Here is a 14,027-nt window from a genome sequence, read left to right as displayed (position 1 = left end):
AAATAGAAAAGAAAGGATGAAAGGCAGCAACTCAAAATTAATGATAACATAATAGCATAATTTCACCAAATTCTTTTTGTCACTTTTCTAAATTGTTCCTCTTTCAATTCATACAACAATTTTGTCAATTGCCATTCCATTAGAAATGTATTTATAAATACGTGTGTGTATTTTCTTCCTCTGTAATATCTTCAAAAAACAAGGAGCATACCTGAATATATTTATATATATAACTCTAAACACTTCTCTAGGGATCATTCACACTGATTTGTGGACCTTTCTTACCCATAATGAAATGAATAGTTCTGCTTCTGATTTCACTGATTCTGGAGAGAATTGGAATGACATTGCTTATAAATTATCAAATGCATTTCATGTAAACTGAAAGAACTAGCAATAAGTTGAAAAATACTGAAAACACCTAAAATTGATATGTTGAAAATCCAAACCACCTGGTTGATACATGAGCTTCTTTAAATATTGAAAAAGAATAACACATTGCATCCAGGTAGCCACTAGTAAAAATTATATAGATATTTTGATATTTTACAGTATTTATGATAACATATGCTATTTTCTCTTCCAGTGAGGCTATATAATGGCTGAAGCAGTCCATTACTATCAAAAAAAAAAAAAGACAATAGAATCTGAAATGATGACACTACATTTCAGAGAATCCCCTTGCCCATAAGACTTTGAAGAAAAATAATTAAGCAAAATTTGGAGGAGGAAGTTGAGTCTCAGTTAGTATTCTCTGATGGTCATCATGGTTAGAGTCCTTGAAGAACGATGACCAGCAAGTTCCTTTGCCTCACTCTTCCCACTCTGCATTGAGCTCTTCTTTCCCCTGGTCCCTGCTAACCAACTGCAACTCTGGACTCACATTCGTATGCTTGGAGCAAATTCATAGGAACATGCGTGACAAGAGGCAACAGACTTCCAAGTCCCACTCCTGAGGCCCCCTGCAAGAGCAGGACATGACTGGCTTCCCGAACTCTCTGCATGCTCTAACATGCCTACCCACACCACTGATTCAGGAGGCCTGGTGTGGGTTTTTCTCTCATTCCTCCTTTTTGTGTTCTTTACTATCATAGCTTCACTATGTAAGATTTTAGTCCAATGAAAAATATTCTTATTTAAAAAATATATACAGTGGTAGTTCTTCTCTTGACTGATCCAAAACTGATTCAGAAGATTATGACTAGTATATTCTACCTTCATATCGTAATACCCAACTGCTTTAGAAGATTATACTTTATGACTATCCTACCCTCATATCATTGTGCAAAATTATTAATTTTTTTCCTCCAAGTGTTGTTTGGGATATTTTTTGGAAGCAGCTCTATCTTTAGTGTAATACTGACAAATTACAAGAATTAGTAAGGACCATATTCTCTGAATATTTAAGCTTTTTCAGTCTTTCTGTCTTTCAAAATTTTTAGAGAAAGACAGAAATGGTAGTATGGATAATCAAAAGGTGTTTAATCCAAATATTTTTAGAAAATATTTTTGCAATAACTGCAATGGTTTCACTGCAGATTTACCTTCCTAGCATATTTTAGTTCTACTGTAGATTAGCTTTCTCTACAAAGAACAGGACCTGACAAAAGAAGACCTAATCTGGGAATAACATGCAGCAGGGTCACCAAGTTTGTTTAAAAATTAGATACAACCAGAATGAAATATTAAAAAAAAAATAACAAGTAACATCTTGTTGTCTTTATGAATCAAATGAATTCATGAGTCCATGATTAAGATACCATAATTATTTTGTCTTTCACAGGCATTTGCCAGTAAACCTATGTATGATGTGTAAAGGAACAGCTGACCTTAATGAAATAGCTTTAAAAACACTTCAAATTTGAGTAGAGAAAGCTTTTGCTGACTGCTCTCTATTTTTCAATTCTTTCCTGGGATTTTTAATTCTCTTTGTGAACATCTAATTCGTAAGGATGTATTACTCCAAACTTTTACACAGTGAGAAATAAAATAATTTTAGAGAGATTGAAACAGACTGGCTCAGGTAGGTACACACATGCATATACATTTTCAAAAATTTAAGAAATGAGGTTAGGAGTAAGGGAAACCAATATGAATATTTAAAATTAAAAAGCATAAAAGCACTCTAGGATTCAATATTTATCATAGCATATTTGGAAATTTGGGGTAATTAGGCCCACCAGTTAAATGCAGTCCAACATACCTATTATCTTTGTTCCCATCTTAAAAAACAGACTGTTTGGATATATAATTTTTTTTTCTCTTATGCTGTTTCTCACACTGCTCTGTATTCCTGAACCCTGGATTCATTATTCACCTACTGACATTCACTACAACCCATACTAAATGGGGCCACCATTTCATCATAAATAAATACTCCTACACTTGTAATATCTTCACAAATAGCATCATATCCCTTTGGGGCTTCATGGAAGGAGCTCCTTCAAAGACTACTTCTCTTTTAGCCTTCACCAAGCCTTTTATCATCCTTGAATGATCTTGGCACTCTTCTTTTAGCTTAGAACACCTCTTCTTCTGAGGTGTTCAGAGACATACACATCTTTATATATGCCTTATTATGTTGTAAAATATATGTATGATTTTTATACATATCACAACCCTGTGTAATCACCATTTTATTCCACATTATTAATCTTCTCCCATTCCCATATTAGATCTGTAGCTGGTCACTTGATCTACTTTCTTTGGAACCTGCAATAGCTTCTCCTCTATATGTTTCTGTATAACCTATAAAATGCAGATTACCTCTACAATTGAAGTTTTCTTGTTCTGTACCTAGGCACCTAAGAAATGCTAGGGAGAATGCATAAAAGCTGATGATTTTCAGCCATTAACACTCTTCATCAATCCCTCAGATTATTTTGGCCAGCTCTTTCTCTCATTCCCCACTTAGTGAGCATTCAGACTTTTGATTTCTCCTTAAACTTCTTTCCCAAACTTAACTCTCTTTCCTATCAATAAGAAACCAATAACCTCCTGATTTTCAAAAAAAAAAAAACAAAACCAAAATTCAGACTCTCTTCCCTGGATATTGTACATTGGTGAACATTGCTCCATGAACTTTTCTTGGCTTCCATGGCATTACTCTGTTGGTTCTCCACTTTTTTCCCCTATCTTTCCTTTCTCAGTTTCCTTTGCAGATCTCTTTGTCTGACGTTTTTCTTCGCTATACCTTGCCTCTGAGTGAACTCACTTGCAAACCTTGCTTTAAATACTGCAAATACAAACTTATTGGAAGTGTTTTAAAGACAAAAAGAAAAAAAAAAAAGAGGATGAGGTATCCCAGAGGTTAGTAAAAGCAACAGCCACCGTGCCTAGGGACAGAGAGGAAAAAGGGAAGAGTTCACATGACCAGAGCCCAGGATACTAGGCTTTCTAATGGGAACTGGAACTACCTGAAGAGCAGCTGTCAATCAGCAGCTGGAACCATAGTGGATAAAACTTAGGATCTGAAAAGGATGAAATGGAAGAAATATCCTGCCTTCTTTACCATCCAATCTTTTTCCCGTGCTTCCCGTTAGTAAAACATAGCCAGAGCCAGTGAGCAAGTGCACCTGGGAATATTGCAGGTGTCAGCCCCTTGAAGTACCAAGGAAAGAAAGGCAGAGAAAATCACAGTAATGACTGTGGCATGATGGCATTGGCTTTTGGGCCTTTCCACAGGTTGTTATCTTTGTTTTAGAATGTTCTTCCCACATATATTATTACTGTATCTATGTAGTCTTTCCTGATGCTATATCTGCCATACATATTTCTAATATATAATTATATATTATATTACATATAATATATAATTTTTAAATATCTGCCTAATATCTACCAAGGTTCCAGATTCAAATAAATTATTCCTGCGTTTGCTGAATGAATAAGCATCACTAATTCCAAATACCAGTTTCCAGGTCTCATAAATTCTTGTAAAACCAGAAACAATGTATTGATATTTGAAAAACTTTGTCCCCAAATAACTACACTCAGGTTCTAGATGTGTAAGTATAACTTCATAAACTTCTAACTCATAGATCCTCATACTACAGAGACTCTCCTCATGTTCTCCATCACACAAATATCAGTTTTCTCCCACTAATTTTAAAACAATTTTAAAACTTTTAAAATTCAATATTGCATCCTTTAAATACTCCTATTCAGTTCCACTATACTGTCTTGAGAACACATCTCACAACCTCAGAGAGACAATGAATAGCATAAGAGGCTAGATTCTGGAGTGTGACAGGCAAATGTATAGTCTGACCTCTATATTTACCTTCTGAGTAACCACAGGGAAATTATTTAGTCTCCCTGTGCTTTAGTTTTCTCATCTTAAAAATGAAGAGGTTAATATTAACTAATCCATATGATTATTGTGATTACTGAGTCAAGATAGGTAAAATACTTTAAAAATTGCCTGGCTGAATATTTTTAATACTTTTTACCAATATCAGATGAATACTCATGAATTTTAATGAATGCTAATTCAAAAACCCATTATAAGAGTGCATAATACAAAAATCCTAAATATGATATAATATAATATGCATGTAATGGACAAATGCAATTAATATAGGTAATATAATTACAAACTGAGCTTACAGAAACAGGTGAGGTTGATTTCACACTCTATTATTTAATTATGTAGTTAGGTGCCCAATGACATACCAGAGACTGCTGTCCAATTAGAGAAGACAGAGGAAGAATGCAGTAGAGTGTACCCAAACTGTATTTGATCAAAAAAATACAGTCCTCTGGAACTTGTCAGACAGCACTGCCAGTTTGAATGGCTAGTATTCTAAACTGTGTATGTTTATTAATAATTAAATTAACTTAAGGGAAAAAGTTTTTAAAACTAGGTTAATGTATTGAAATTTTAGACTCAAGACTTACTGAAAAAATCAGATATATTACATGAATAATACTACTAGAAAATATATTGATGTGTGCATTTTAATAATTGGTTTCTAACTTGTGTACTTCTTCTCTGACCTCCAAAATTTCCACTTGATTTCCTAACTTCAGGTTTCACAATTTTCTTAGTGCATTGTATCTATCTTAACATGCAGGAGAAATTCTATTCTGAAGAAATGACACCAGTTCCATGTTTATTGCTAGCAGTCTAGTTCTTGAATTTTGAGTCTTACCTAGGAAATAGGTCCTTGTTTTTAATTCATGTATAGGATCTATGTTTTAGTAAAGCTACTCTAGGATTGGGAGCCTGCCACTATCTTGTCTTTCTCCCTCACAAGGTTTGAAACCATTATTTATGACCCCCAGCTGAGTTTCTAGAGAATTCTACTTGCTAATGAGCATCTTTGATCCAATTACTACTTATTATGTGTACCTGAATAACTATCATTATACAGCACCTGCCTATCATGACCTTTATTGTTAAGGGTTGAATTGTGTCTCCAAAAAAGATATGTTAAAGTCATAACCCCCAGTACCTGTGTAACCTTATTTGGAAATAGGGTCTTTGGAGATGTAATCAAGTAAAGATGTGATTATTAGTGTAGGCCTTAATACAATATGACTTCTATGCTTAAAAGAAAAGGGAAATTTAGACACAGAGATACATAGGAGGGCACCAGCATGGTGCACAGCAGAGACAGAGATTGAAAAAAATGCAACTGCAAGCCAAGGAACACCAGGATTGAAAGCCACCATCCAGAGCTAGGAAGAAGCAAGGGAGGATTCCACCCATAGCCCTGCCCACAAATTGATTTTGGATTTCTCATCCCCAGAACTGTAAAAGCATAAACTTCTGTTATGTTAAGCTACAAGTTGGTGGTAATTTGTTATGGTAGCTCTAGGAATTGAATATATTTATCTTACAAATTATTTATATCAGATATAACCCCAAATGGAAGCAAATTCTAATTCAGATGAGAATGATGTCTTGTAAGACTGGTAACAAAAAGTGATGCTCACATGCATCTTATTTTGTAAGAGAAAATATTAAATAGGCTCATTATTTGATAAAAAAAATGTGTGGTAAGTGTGAGTTGTGAGAAAGAGTTCATTTGGGAAGATGACAAACCGACTTTTAAAAATAATTTCCTTTGCCTAACTGAAAATAATTGTATCTTTATTCAGTTTAAAAAATGATGAATTAATATAAGATAAAAACTATAAACTGATACAGTAGGAGCTTAAACTATTTATCTATTTTCACTAATTGAAAAATTATAGATCTCCTTTAGATCAGAACATGCTATTGTTTAAAGATTTTTGTTGGCCTTGGGACCTTTTATGTAAACCTTTCTACTATTTTCTTCATATGTATGGTGCTAGATTTTTTCCTTGAAAAGAATCAATTTCTAATTGGTCCACTTTGTAACATTGTCAATAATTTTGATGGCAAATAAATAGAAAAACAATAACATTATATAACTCTGGAGTGAGCTGAGAAAACAAATATTAAGAATTTCAGTTCCCCCATTCTTACAGGCTATGACAGCGCCTACTTTAGTGCCTATGAAGTAATAGAACTATCAGAAGGAATACTAATGATGACAGTGACAAAGGTGACATTCATAGATTGATGCATTCTGTATAAAGGGATTTGTGAGAAAGGTATGTTAGAAATATTAAACCATTTTTCTCATCCAAAAGAAATGCCACATAGTCTTCTTTACCCTTGCCAACATTTAGTGCATTTCAGTTTTCGAGAAACATCTTTTATTGTCCTGCATTAAAAAATAACAACAAAAAAAACTCTTAAAACATCTTTTTAAAAAGTGCCAATCAATGTATGTACTCCATAGGGTAAAGTGGATCAGTAATTGATTTTTCACGAAACCACATCATCATAGAGACAACTCCTCCCCAATCCCCACTCCAACTGCCCAATTTGTCTCTAAATTCTACTTTTAGATGCAACCTACAGAAACTGCTCTTCATTCCAGTTTTAACCAGGAAGCTGGACCAGCTCCATATCATTTACTTCCAGAATGACATTGCTGTGAGTAAACCAATTTGAGCATCAGAAAATGGTTTGAATAATTTACAAACAGAAATGTTAAGATTACCACAATAAATGTTTACCCAACATACAAATAAACATGAACATACCTCTATTTTAGCTTTAGAATTTTAGAGGAATCAAATGAACTCTCCATGGTCAATTTTAATGATGATTTCAAACACAAAAATTTGATCTATTTGCTTTGATTTTATAGAAAGAGTCATAATTTTTATGGTAACAGGTAACTAGAAATAGACCATTTATGGCAATACTCCCCCTAACAGTATGCTAGTATTTATTGTTCCTTCTTTAGATAACCATTGCTGTACAAATGCATTAGTCACTTTTCATGCAAAAATGGAATATTAGATTTTACACTCGCTATCAAATAAAATTTTGTCAGAGTCTAGCTTCAATTGTGGGTATGATTGGATATCTGGAATCGTTTTGAAGTGAGAGCAGAGAATGTACCTGGGTTTTGCAGACTAACAACCTCAATAAAAATGACATTAGGTACTCAGTCTGGAATGATCTACTAGTTGGTTCAGTTCTGAATTTGTCAGATAATAGGCAAGGAGCAAGGATACACAGTAAACTGGACTAGTGTGGAAAATAATGCAAGACCATGAATTCTGGGTCTTTTCATTAAATGTCAGAACTAGAATTTTATTTCAGTTTTGATAAATTGTACCAAGCATAATATTAAGTTACACCTTCTGTTTTCATAAGAGTGTTATGAACCTTAGTGAAATGCTCATTCAGTAAAGGAAATTTTTCTTCCTCCCAAAATATGTGCTATATTCCTTCCATCAACTTGTGATATGTGTGTGTGTGTAAGTATGTATATCAAGTTGGTGACAAAATAACAAAGGAAACATACTAATAATTTTCATCCAGTTAATCAACAATTAAAGTGATTTAGGCCTAGGTTGATAATTTACAATGTTTTCTTTAAATCTGAACTTTTTAAAATAATGAGCCAAATAAATGGAGATTTGTATTACTTACCTATAAAGATGTTTATGTATTTAATTAGAAAGTTTTGAAGTGTTTAATAATACTCTGTGATGAATTGGGATAAATATATAGATAATTTCTACACTCTGTCACCTGTTATGTCCATCTATCTCTCTAAAATAATACAAATCTCTCTAATACAATAATTATATAATTTTAAACCTGTTTATCCCCTTGTTATCCTTCAGACAGTGCCCATCTCTTTCCTTTCATTGCAGTGTAACATAGAGTTTGTAACTTGCCTGTAAGGCATTTCTACTCATATACTTATTAACAGTTCAACAAAATGCAGGTTACATTTATTTTCTAGAGCTGAAAGTAAGGATATATGTATATATTGTATATGTAACAATTTTCACTTCCTTACTGATGCCAGTTGCTGAACGTAAAATCCATTTTTTTGTATCCCACTCTATTTTAAATGTCCTGTAAATAATTAAAAACAAGCAGCTCATTATTTTCAACTTAACTGTAGTCATAATAGACCAAATTTCAAAAATTTGTGGCCCATTCAGAGAATATAGTCTTGCTTTGAATATAATTTCTGCATTTAGTTGCACTAAAGTTGAGTAGTATTCTAAATTAGTTTGTAGTTTAATTTCATCATGTAAGTAAAAAATGCCAGCTTCTGAATTATTTTGAGAGATGGTTTGCATGATCACTTAAAAATATATTAGTTGGACTTTAAAAAATAATCAGTGGATTGGTTTATCACTAAGATTTTTTAAAAAGTAAACAGCCTTATTATATTCAGAATGAGATCCTAATAAGGCACACTAAGTGTGTTCTTCATCTGAGAGTACATGCAGAGTTCACTAACCACCCAACTCATTAACTTTGATATGTTATCAATATGGGAAGAGGAAATGAAATAAATGTGAAGTGAATGTTGCCCTATGAAGTCAATCTCATGTTTAACTCAAGACTGTATTTCTCACTGTGCTTATCTTTTGTGCTAAAGTGCTTTGCACAAGTTCTCAGTAAGAGTTAATTGAATCTATTGATTATACTATTTTTGCACACATCAAACCAATTAATTCAAATAAAAATTATTTAGTGCTCTTGCAAGTACATATACAAATAAAACCAAGAAAATGCTTTTGAAAAGCATAAAAAACAGATATACCAATTACCACTTGAAAATAAAACTTAAGCCAATGTCATCTCCTAATAGAAATAAGTTGTGGATGACATTACTATGACCATCTCGTTAATAATCCCTAAATATAACTCACATTTTGAAATATAACAAAAACAGTCACACATAAATAAATGGGGGATTGCTATAAAATAGCTATACTTTAATCTTCTGTTTCTTCAAATGCCACAGCAATCATTCCAAAGTGAAAAATCAATCAAGAGTTATCTGGTTAAGTAATTCTAAAAAAAAAAAAAAAAAAAAAAAAAAAACCCAAAACTGTGACCAAACTTATCTACAAAACAGAAATACACTCACAGACATAAAGAACAGACTTGTGATTGCCAAGGGAAATGGCAGTGGAAGAGGGATGGATTGGGAGTTTGAGATTGGCAGATCCAAACTATTATATATAGAATGGATAAACAACAAGGTCCTACTATATAGCACAGGGATATCCTGTGATATTGATAAACCAATATCCTGTGATAAACCATAATGGAAAATAATATTAAAAAAACAATATATATATGTATATCTGAATCACTTTTCTGTACAGCAGAAGCTAACACAGCATTGTAAATCAACTCTATGTCAATTAAAAAAAAAAAACTATGATCAGCAGCTTAAGAATCTACTATGTGTAAATATGCCAGTTTGTTACCTATATTTTCTAATTTATTACTCTGGAATTTCTCACATTTTACATGGGAGCTCAAGTAGATCAAATCCCTTGGTTAAAATAGAAAATGTAGAATGATTTCTCATCTTTAGTGTATTATACCCAGAAAGATTATAACACTAAAAATTAGTAAGATACAATGGTGTTATTATCATGAAAACAAGTATGATAACTATTCTTTGTGTGCAATTTGATTATTTACATATATATTATCACATTAACTTCTCAAAAAATACCACTAGTATCCTGTTACAAAGTAGAAATCTATAAATTAGTTTTAAGAATTTTCTCATGCTCCTGATTAATGAGGCTTAACCTCAGACTCTGATCTTTTAACTTCAAGTATCCTATTCTTTCCTCTGACACTCAGTGAGAATAATTTATTAAATTAGATAAACTAATTTATAAACCAAATAGATAAATTCTAAAGTAAGACACCTTAAGTTATTTTCTCTAAAGGACTCATTAAAGTAAAACATTTACTATTATAGCAGGTGATGACCAGGTTTGAATTTGGAAAGCCTCTAATAGAATAAATGGAAAATATCTAGGTCTTATACTCCATACAAAGATAATGAAGGATTGTCCCAAAATATCAAAATATTAGAATAATAGTGACAGTAATTCTAGGTCACAGGTAGGAATATTATTTTCTATATTTTGGTGTAAGCTTGTTTGGGGTTCCTATAAGTCTGGAGACATAAAGGGCAATACTTATCTTTTAACTGGGCAGGTATCTCACTCTGGGATGTCTGCCAAGAATCCCGACATCCTGTGCATCTCTATGAGACAATCTAGAGGCAAACAGGACACCATGTTCACAAACTTTGCATATTTGTAGGTACTTGAAGACTAAACCAAAGGAAAGCAACTTTGAACAAATGACAATTCATTATTCTCACCAACCTTCAATCTTGGAACAGACTCTATCCTAATGCCATGACTTACCAGAACCTATGTGATACAGCTAAAGTGTGTTTAGAAAAATATTCATAAACTTAACTAAATATATTTATTAAAAAGATGGTAAAATAAATTGAATAATCATCCAGATCAAAAAGATAGATAGAGAACTGGAAACATTAATCTAAGAGGAAGCAGAAGAATAAATATAACTGCATAAAATAATGAGGTAGAACACAAAAAGCTGATAAAACTACTGAATAAGTATGAGTTGCTTCTTTTCATATAAAACAATAGAAGAGATCAACATTTAGAGATTGGTAACATATTAGGAAAAAGTGCACATAATTTAAAAAGGAAATGAGAATGAGATATAAGCCCTAATGAAATCAAAAGAATTATAAGAGAATACTTTTCTCAGTCCTATTATTGAACAATCTTCTATGCAGACACATGCAAAAAAATACATATACATACCATTTTTATAGAAAAAATAATGTTCATACAGAAAAAGAAAAAAAAAAAAGGTCCAGTTTACAGGTAATGTGTATCTACAAGAAGAGAACCAAACAAAAAAGAAAGGAAAACAATTCAAAGGCAGTACAGTAATTGAGAAAGAAAACAAAACACATCTATAGACTAAAACTGCATACTGCTCCCCTCCAAAGAAAAAGAAAAAAAAGAAAGGATAAGATATACTTTAGTAAACTTACTGCACATCAGAGAAAAGGGCAGAATCTGGCATCCATATTATAAAAATCAAATAACCTAAAAAAGAAGGAAGTTAATTCTCCTGAGGCTTTTCCATATTATAATTTTGCATTTTTTAAAGAAAGAATACCCTATGAAGTATTCATGGAAAGAAGGGTGAACCAAAATTTTTACAAGCAAACTCATTGAAGTGTAAAATGAACAGAGTCAAAGCATCTCAAAAGATTTAAAAAAAAACAGGGGTGTACAATTACCAGGATTTTTCTTGCAGAATCTTTTAGAGGATTGCATGTTTGGATAGTGTCTGCTCCGTGTAATTTTCTTTAACAATAAGAATACTTATCATCTCAAGTCAGCATGAAGGCCAGATTTTACAATGTTTTCTACTCTGCTACCCTTTGTGTCTTAGTTTTGTCCATTGGTGAATAGCTGCAGTATCTCTAGACACTACATCAAGGCAAGGCAATGCTGAGATTCAGAAACAGACCACCTTTATTCATACCTGTGCCCAAAAATAGAAAATATTTTCCTAGTGACTCCATAATACATGATCTATCATTACTCTTTGGCCAGAGTAATGCAATTTTTGCACATGTAAAAAATACATAGTCAAAAACTTAATACAGACAATGAAATAAGACAAAGAATAAAAAGTTAAAATATATAAAGGCATAAACCTCAATAAAAATCAAACTTATTTCACTAGAGCTATATTTTTTAAAAAGTTTACCTGTCTTAGCACATGAGTGCTCATGTGGAACCCCCAAAATATGGATGTAGAAATCTAATTAAGAATAAAATAAACTTTAATTTCAATTACCCATGTAGTACAACCTTAACCGTACCCTAAGCCTAATAATATCTCTCTGTACCATAAGAACAGAGAGATTCTTCCATCAACGTCTCTGGAATAACCACAAACTTTGATCATAAATTAGGAAATAAAGAAAAAAAAGCATCATATAGTAGGAATAAAACAATCCCAAAAAGTAGAAATAAAGAAAATTTTATCAATCTGGATATAATAAAATTATAGATCTGTTGCAAAGGTAGAAAAATACCAACATCAAGAATATTTTTAAAATACCATTAATGCTTTGATCCAAAAAGAAATGTGATTCAACAATTTATTTATCCTATTTACAAGCATTTCCAAACAATTATTGTACAGCAAGCACTGAGGATACAATGATGACCACAAACACGTCCATTAGCACATCTATCACCTCACATAGTTACTTTTTTTTTTCAGAACGCTTCAGATCGAGACTTTCAGCCAATTTCAAATATACAATGCAGCATTAAGTATAGTCACCATGCTGTACATTAAATCCTCAGAACTTTAACAACTGAAAGTTTGTACTCTTTAAACAACTGTTATGATTTTGTTAAATCAACAATTGTTAAGTAGAACCACAGGGTGCCATATGATGAGCACAGTTCAACAAAAGACCACGAGAGGAACTGAAATAGTTATCTCAATATTTATTACTCACAGGTCTTGGTGGAACTACAGGGCATGCCTCAAGAGCCACATGGGTAGGTCAAGGCAGGGTGCAGGAAGAGCGAGAGTGATGTGCCATTATTAGGGTCTGTTGGTGGAATGCTTTGGGGTTCCTGGGCTAAGGCCTGTGACAAATTCAACCCAGAAAGAGGAATTTTGGTAAGCTCCATGGGGTCTTACCTAAGAGGTGCACAAGAAGAAGGCACTGGGAGGTAGAAGAGACTGTTTATCATATTGGGGAAGTCATATCAGGAACTTTCATTTACCTGTGACTCTGTGGGCTGTTATCTAGGGCATATGCTTGCATGATGGGCTCATGTTAATTTAAGGCTCCTGCCGGCCCCTTGGCCAAACAAAGTGGATACCAAGGTGGCAGTGCCATGGAATGGCTTAGCTAGTCTTGACACGAACGTCTCCCCATTCCCGTCAACCCCAGCCCCTAGCAGCCGCTAATCTATGCTTTGTTTTTTTGTTTTTGGTGTTTTTTTTGTTTTTGTTTTTGGGTTTTTTTTTTTTTTTTTGTGGTACGCAGGCCTTTCACTGTTGTGGCCTCCCCTGTTGCAGAGCACAGGCTCTGGATGCGCAGGCTCAGAGGCCATGGCTCACGGGCTCAGCCACTCCGTGGCATGTAGGATCCTCCCGGACCGGGGCAGGAACCCGTGTCCCCTGCATCAGCAGGCGGACTCTCAACCACTGCACCACCAGGGAAGCCCTATGCTTTGTTTTTTGATATTGATTTTTTGGGGGGGATTTCACATGTAAGTGATACCATACAGTATTTGTCTTTCTGTTTCTGATTTATTTCACTTAGCATAGTTTCCTTAAGTTCCATTCATGTTGTCACAAATAGCAGGATTTCCTTCTTTTTTTCCTGCTGAATAATATTCCATTGTGTGTGTGTGTGTGTGTGTGTGTGTGTATGACATTTTGCTCTCCATTTATGCATGGATGGATGCTTAGGTAGTTTCCATATTTTGACTGTTGTGAAAAATGCTGTAATAAATATGGGAATGCAGAAACCTGTTTGTGATACTGTTTTCAATTCTTTCAGTGTATACCCATCAGTGGGATTTCTGGATCATATAGCAGTTGTATT

This window comes from Mesoplodon mirus (assembly GCF_964341445.2).
Source record: "Mesoplodon mirus genome assembly, chromosome: 2".
Classification (NCBI taxonomy): domain Eukaryota; kingdom Metazoa; phylum Chordata; class Mammalia; order Artiodactyla; family Ziphiidae; genus Mesoplodon; species Mesoplodon mirus.
This window is presented reverse-complemented; position numbering follows the sequence as displayed.